General features: G+C 44.0%; 1 pseudogene; it reads right to left on the bottom strand.

The window, feature by feature from the left end:
- Positions 1-399: 399 nt before the first annotated feature.
- Positions 400-5,397, bottom strand: LOC132760834 (kinesin-like protein KIF18A; annotated as a pseudogene).
- Between the last annotated feature and the right edge of the window lie 2,786 nt (positions 5,398-8,183).

The raw sequence follows: 8,183 nt of genomic DNA, 5'->3' as shown, positions 1-8,183 counted from the left end.
GGCTTCCGGAGATGGTAGCTCGGGGGTGGGGCAGCACAGATGGTCAATCACACTTGCTCAGTATATGTCAATATAAAGTCAGCTTAAGATCTATAACGCGGTCTGCACAAAAAGGTCATACCCAACCCTCCACAGTCAAGTAGCGCCCGGCCCCCCGGCGGCGGCGGTCCGGCGGCGGCCAGACCACGCTAGGCCTCCCCCACCAACTGCCGATGATGGTAGTGAATCAGCGGTGGCGGCGGTCTGGCGACAGCGCCAGGGCTCTCCCCCCGGCTGCCGGCGGTGAAGATGGTTGGTTTGGCGGCGGCGGCGATCTGGCGGCGGCCAGGTAGCGCCAGGACTCTCTTCCCGGCTGCCAGCGGCGTTGATGGTATGGCGGCAGCGGCGGCCCGGCGACGGCTAGGCAGCGCTAAGCCTCACAGGCTGCTGGCAGAGGCGGTAGCGATGGCTTGGCAGCAGCAACGGACCAGCGACGGCCAGGCAGCGCTCGTTCTCCCTAGGACTCTCAGGCAGCGACTTAGGCAGCGCTGGCCTCTTCCCACAGCCGCCTGCGGTAGCGTTGGTTTGGCGGCGGTCCGGCGGCGGCCGGCGCCAGGCCTCTCCCCCCGGCTGCCAGCGATAATGATGATTTGGCAGCAGCGGTAGTCCGGCGGCGGCTAGGCCGCGCTAGGCCGCGCTAGGCCCCGCTAGGCCTCGCTAGGCCAGCGCTAAGCGCTAGGCCCGCGCTAGGCCTCGCTAGGCCTCTCGGCAGCGTCTCCGGCAGCGCCAGGCCTCCTTCCCACAGCCGCCTGCAGTGGCGTTGGTTTGGCGGCGGCGGCGGCGGTCTGGCGGCGGCCAGGCCCACCCCCCGGTTCCCGGGCTGGTTGGGCGGCGGCCTAGTTGGATGGCCTGGTTGGGCGGCGGCCTAGTTCGTCAGCCCCCGGTCTCACCTTCCGGCCGCTGGAGGCGTTCCGTCGGTCCGGCGGCGGCGGCCCGGTGATGGGGCCAGCGGCAGCGACAGCAGTAGTCCGGCCAGCCAGGCCCAGGGTCCCGGCGGCGATGTCGAACGGGCTGCAATGTTGAATAGGCTGCGAGGTAGGCTGCGGCAGATGGCGGCGGGTGGTTCCTTCTCCCTCTCCGCTTCTCGCTCGCTTTTTTGGCTCTTCGTGGCTCTTTCCCGGCTTCCCGCCCTTGTCGGGGGCCTGAGCTTGGGGTTCCTCTCACCCCTCGTTTTAAGGGTGGTAAGCGAGGGGGAGGCCCAGGATTTCTCCTGATTGAGAAATCTTGCTGAGCAGCTCAGCGTTTTTGCTGCCAGCCAGCCATACCCGGAACCGGAAGTCTTCTTGTGCCATACCCGGAACCGGAAGACTGTCTTGTGCCTGTGCACTACAGCTGTTTGTCTCTTGAGGGCTTGCTGTAAGCAGGTCAGACTTTACCACAGTTTCCGAACACACACTCTTCATGGGCTTCTTGCAGGCCTCTGGCATATGCACAATGAACTGGAATGCTTTGCTGACAGAATCCCTCAAGTGATTAGAGTTCAACTGACTGCAACGGCTCAGACTTGGTGCTATCAGGGGAGACTCTATTAGTTTCCACCTTATTCTTTTGTTAGGAGGCACTCCATTTTCCACCCCACATTGCATATGTGACATGATTTTGTCTGATGAAGTTGCCAATGGTGTATGGCAAGGAGTATTCCGATAGCTCACAAGTTCTGGAAATGTCATGACAGCAGTCATAATTGGCTGGTCATTTTGTTTTAATTCTTCCTCAACCCAAACTACAGCTTTCTCTCTGTGAATTAGCTGTTTGCATGCCCTGAAGTCATCCTCAATGACACCATTTGCTAATACTGTATTTCTCAAAGCAACATACTGCTTTCTTAAAATTGGCAGTGCAGTACTTAGCATTTTTTCTGTCTGTTTATATCGCTTTTCTTGCATCTATGCTAGAGTTCTCAGGTAGTCAATCTGAGTTTTCAAGTCTTTAACTTCTAACTTCAAATGGTGGTAATGCAGATATTTTGAAAGCTCCTGAGGAAAATGGCCATCGTGATCCAGGAGGCGCATTTCCTTTTCCACTCAGTGCAACCAACAAGTGTTGTCCTCGAAGCATTTAATCTCTACATCTTTTTTCTTCTCCGTAAGTGACAGGTTTTGAGTAATACAATCCTGTGATCATGTTTCCCTGTTGCCTTTTCCAATTTCTCTGGAGAGCTTAGAATTTCAATTTGTTCATAGCAATGTTTTTGATCATTGGTTTCCAGAGCATTTTCTTTAAGTTGCACTTCCAATTTGAGAAACTCATTCCTGATTTCCTCTCGATTTGTAAATACACACTTCAAAATTTCTCTAAATCTTGATATCTCTGCCTATTGTTGTTTTATAAAACTGTGGTCCCATCCAGACTACCTTTATCCCAGGAGCTCCTGCAGAAATGAGGAGGGTGACCAGATGCCATTCTCTGTAAACCCAGAAGTAATTGCAACAAAAGGCAAAAAACCCCATGATTTCCAGGTGCGGGAATATCAGGGTTTCTAGCCGAATATCCGGATCTTTGCATGTTTGTATGTCCCTGCAATTGGATATCAGGGGATTTTTTTTATCTTGGTTTGTTCCAGGGTTTTTGGTGCTTGTTCCTGATTGGTCAGTTCCTAAAAAGGTGACACTTGCGTAGAAGGCAAAAACTTTGTTCTGGGAAGAGGAACTTTGTCCTTCACCTGTTTAATGAAGTTTGTGGCAGAAAAATGAAGTTTCTGGGGTGCAACAAGTACTTTCACAGTAATTAGTACACAATGAGACAGGAACAGACATGTTCAAACCAGGAACAAAATGGGGCTCATGGCTCATGGTATACTGGTGCCAGGAAACAACAGGATGATGTTGCTGGGTTATACAGGTTGGTTCCTCATTGGGTGTATGCTGATAACAGTTTATGGCAAAAACGTACTATTGGCTGTTGGGACATGGACATCTGCTGGAGAGGAATGTAAATACTGAGAGCCAGTAGCTGGTGGCTAATAGGAAAAGCCATGTGTAACCCAGGAACAGCTCTGTGTTGTTTGATGCCACAAGTTCACAATCAAATCTGTCTAGACAGATGGCCAAGCAGCCAGGCTCTAAAAATAGTATATTATGATAAAGTCCTGTTCCTGGCTTTAAAATATGTGTTCCTGTTTGTGTACTGCTGACTTGGACAGTAGAGGTTCTATCTCATGAGGTTTGTAAGTATGGGGGATACTTAATGAAATGTCTTTAGGCGACATTTTTGTGGCCAGGACAAAGAATAGAACTTTTGCAGTTCCTCTTATATCCTAATGTTCGCATATCCGCATCCCACAGTGTTTTAAAAAAACCTGCTGGTTTCCAGTGGAAGTCTTGCCTCCGGTGGCCATCTTGGGAATTTCTAAATCTCAGAATAAGGCAAGATGTCTGAACAATGGAGGCAGAAATCCCAGCACCAACAGATGTGTAAGGGGGCCCTCTCCTGAAGTCCAGTGGTTTTTTGCCCCTCACTAAAGCCCATGATAAAGTTCTGTCTAGAACCACCTTGTGTGTCTCATGATTATTGGGAGCAGATGCTTTATTGAGCTTATATTGTCTCAGCTTTTCTTTCAGTATTTCAGTCTCCTTTTGTACCTCACAGATCTTCACATATTGACTTATATGGCTGTCCAAACTGACAACATTGCTCTTCAGAGAAGATTTGATTTGCTTGGCTCTGCTGGAATATTTAAGAGTGTTATATGTGTCATAGAAGAGAGAAGAAGGACTAACAGCAGCTATAATTATAGTATGACAGTTTCCACCAAGAGAATCCTTCAACAGACGAGTAAACTTGCTGTTCTGATAAGGAATATGCTGTCTCTTTGGATCTGCCAGAGCATTAATGACATTGCCAAGATCAATAATAATAATAATACTAACAACAACAATAACAATAACAATTTATTTATATTCTGCTCTATCTCCTTGGATTACAGAGTGGATTACAGAACACATATATGGCAAACATTCAATGCCTATTATACAATTAACAAAGACAGACAATACATAAACAGAGGTAACAGGCTTTTCCCAACATTTCCATTTTTTTCTCAGCATCTAGAGGCTGTGCTCGACTCTGGCCACAGGGGGAGGGAGTGTGTATGCTGTCACTCCATCTTCCATGCCAAGGAGCTTTTGTCATTCTTAGATGTCCTCCTGATTGAAATTGCCAGCATGCCCTTATGGGCACCTTTTATTACCTCCCTGCTTTAAAGCAGTACTTATTTATCTACTCACATTTCTGTTTTTGATCTGCTAGGTGGGCAGGGAGCTGAGGCTGATGCTGGGTACTCACCCCAACCTGGGCTTGAACTGCCAACCTTTTGATCAGCAGGATTTTCTGCAGCCCGCTGTGCTAAGCTTGGCCTCTTAAGCAGTGAGTGATTAATATTTGCCCCTTCTCTGAAGCAAGCTTCTTTGGCCTTTATGGCACTGGCATGTTCAGACCCTGCCAGGTGAACGAGGCACATTTTAGCAATATGAACATTTTGATTAATACTTGCTGTCTTATCCTGCTGTCTCAGATAAATCTTAAAGACAGCATGGGATTGAGATAAGGAGGCATTCACATCAGTGGGATACTGTGTCCTGCTTTTGTTTCCATAATCCAACATTTGCAAGATCTCCTGTATAGATCTGGGCTGATGCAAAGTTAGTCCATGAACCAGTACACCTTTCTGATGATCTTCTCGAATGACCAGTGTTCCTGAATTTACTAGTAGGTCATGTATCTGCTCATTGTATATATTTATTTTTTATTTATTTCAAATATTTGTACCCCACCCTTCTCAACCCCCTGGGATGATGTACCTAACTATGACTGAACTTTATGCTTTCATTGAATGAATGAAAGAGAGAAACCATTGTGCCATTACAGTTTCATCTCAAGATAAGAAACTAATGGCAAAATGGTTTTCCTCTTTCATTTGTTCAATGGAAGCATAAAGTTCAGTCATGGTCAGGTACATCATCCCAGTATCCTCAGGAGAACCCAGCATTGTGTGAGTTTTTCCAGCTCCTGTTGTACCATATGTAAGCACTGTGCAATTATGGCCATTTATAAAGCCATCCAGGACTGTTTTGGTTGTTTCTTCAAAGACCTCTAACTGTGATGCACCTTCACCAAAGAGCGTATCAAACATAAATTTCTTATCCTTATTTTCTTTTTTGTTCAAATCACAGTATAGACATTTCTTTCCATGAAAAAAAACTTGACTTCCTCCACTTTTGGATTAAAGACCAGCATATGCTGATTGACAACCTGGAGCACTTTGCTGAAGTTGCCATCTCTCTCTTTTTGACTCTCTGGTCGAACATGGACCACTACCTTCACATGACTGCAGATGTCTTCATGAACAGTAATGGACATTATGAAAAAAGTCATAATGTCAGGAATACTTCACATGCAAAATAAATTCAGCTTCTTCAGAGCATCACCGAGAGAGATTTGTTTACTCCCAACCCACACTGTGTCATATCAATGTAGGTAGAAATTTTTCTAAACTCAAAAGTTTTGGCTCCTGATGAAAGCTTTTTAAAAAATGAAACAGTTTTCAAAGAAGAGGGGCAAAAAGACACACTTAGACTTGCAGACCTGCAAATTCATCAAAGCAAAAGGCAGGGATTTCCCACCTGTACTCTTAGGTTGTGCATCCCACAGCATATTTGATAAAATTCCAGTTGTTAAACAGCCACTTTGCCTTCAATTTTGGCCTACAGGTTTATTTCAGAAACACAGGATCCTATGTATTTTGTTCAACAGCTTCTCTCATTTTAAATATATATATGAATAGGAGATAGGTATTAGGTTAGATATACATAGGTTATTGTCATTGGCCTGCATTTGTATGTAACTGTTGAGGCTATGTTTATTCATTATATTATTATCTCACTTTTAGGATCTTTCTCACATTCCATATATACTCGCAATGATCTTGAGAGACAGACTAAACTGAGAGATATTGGTACACCCCCAGAAATGGAGGAAATGAAGGAGAAAGAAATGTGGATATCATGAAAGCTCATGCTAAAACAATTTAAAAAATAGTCTTGAAGATGATGCAACATTTCTTTTTTTTCTTTTCCCAACTTATTCCTCATTTTATGCTAAAAGAGACTAAGGGCGGATCTAGACAGCCCCTTTATTGTGGTAACTCCCACAATAAAGAAGGGGCTGTCCAGATGACATCCGGGACAATCCCAAATTAATTTGCTACAAACCAGGAAAACCCTGGTTTGTATTGAATTAATTAGCTAGTGAGTTTATTCCGTGCCTTCTTGGAAGACGCAGGATAAACCCACTATTTCTGGTTCTGGACTGCAGAATACTGTAAAAGCCCTCCTAAACTCAGTAAAAAAATAAATAAAAGAACTCACCCGGTCTCCCTGGGACAGCTGCTGGAGTTCTCCTGGCACATAAAATGTGCCAGGAGAACTATCTAGAGGAGGATTTGAATTCAGGTCTATCTCATTTTATAAGCTAGGAATTTACAGTGACAAGTGGATTGCTCGTTTATTCTTAAGTACAAAGTTGTATGTGTGCAAACGAATTTCAGTGTGTATTTCCGCATACAAATGTGAATGCATCCATATACAGATTGACTCTCCCTTACCTGAAATCCTTGAGATTTTTTAAAAATTTATTTTGGTTTTTGGAATACCTGTATTTCAGCTGCTTGCTCAATCCACACCATGCTCAGAGTCCATATCTAGGCCACCTGCCATGCCATGCCATTGGTCAAGCAGAAGGTCAAGCAGAAGGAAAGCACAACATTGATTTGTTCTATGCAAAGGCATTTAGGAAAGTTAAAAACCACTAACTGAAAGATTTGGAAATTACCTGATATTTCTAAGTGATAGCAGAGTTAATTCCTTTGGCCTAAGCTAACTACCTGTAAAAAAGTAAAGCCACTGTCATTGTGGTGTGGTGGTTAATGCAATTGGGGGGGGGGGGTAGTATATAGGTTGTAGTTATAGTAAGTTCGATGAAGGCTGATGAAAGTTGTTGAGGGATGGATGGATGGTGGTTTTGAGAGGGTGAGTAGTGAAGAAGAAGAAGCTGTGTAAAGTTTGTATATACTTTGTATACTACTGTAACAAAGGTGAAAGAAAAGCCTTCCTGCTCATTTGGGAAATAACAAAAGTCTCTGCGTGTTTTGTTGTTTGAGTAGAAGACCACTGCTATTGTGTTTTTGGGTGCCTTGTTCCTTAACCAGAACTAATAGAATCAAGTCCACAAGAGTTTTATGACTGCATAGAACCCTTGACAGTCATAGGATGGACTATATTGTCTATCTTCTTTTCTTCAAACCTAGCTTTATAGGAATTTGAGAGAGATTATGCTATTGTTATTCCCCATAAGGAAACCTACATTAATAAAGAGTTGTTTCAGTCTCATCAAAGATAACTTTAAAAAAAGCACCAAGAAAATTAATAACTCTCAACAGTGAAGAATACAGATGTCAAAGCCCCCACAGGCATACAACAGTTTCAACGAAAGAGAAAAATATCTATTCCCTATGTCGCAATTGTGGATTCATTCACTGGACAGTAATCCTTATGTAGACCAAAGGGCACCATCTGCAAACAACACTAGGCCTGGAAAAACTTCAATGGCTGAAGCAGTACAGGTTGAGCATCCCTTGTTTGGAATTCTGGAATTCTAAATACTACAAAATGGTAGTGGCGGCATATAAGTTCAAATAATAAATAAATAAATAAAAATCCAAAATTGTCTATTTGGGTGGCTGAGATAGTGACACTCTTGCTTTCTGATGATTCACTGTACATGGACTTTGTTTCATGCACAACATTATTAAAATATTGAATATAGAGCTGCCTTCAGGTTATTTGTATACGGTATATATGAAATATAAATCAACTTTGTGTTCGGATTTAGGTCCACCTCCAAGGTATCTCATTATGAACATGCAAGTATTCCCATGTCCAAAAAAATCCAAAATATCAGGACACTTTTGGTCTGAAGCATTTTGGATAAGGGATACTTAACTTGATATTTAGGGCGGAATACCTTTAAAGATGGAGTGGCAAAGATTTATAATGATGTAACAGTAGGTAAAATGTAGCCCTCTGGATATTGTTGGAGTACAATCCCCAGGAGCCTTAGCCAGTAAAGTGATACCTTGACTTTAAGCA

This window comes from Anolis sagrei, chromosome 1 (assembly GCF_037176765.1).
Source record: "Anolis sagrei isolate rAnoSag1 chromosome 1, rAnoSag1.mat, whole genome shotgun sequence".
Classification (NCBI taxonomy): Eukaryota; Metazoa; Chordata; class Lepidosauria; order Squamata; family Dactyloidae; genus Anolis; species Anolis sagrei.
The sequence above is the reverse complement of the archived record's forward strand: the minus strand, read 5'-3'. Positions and strand labels throughout refer to the sequence as shown.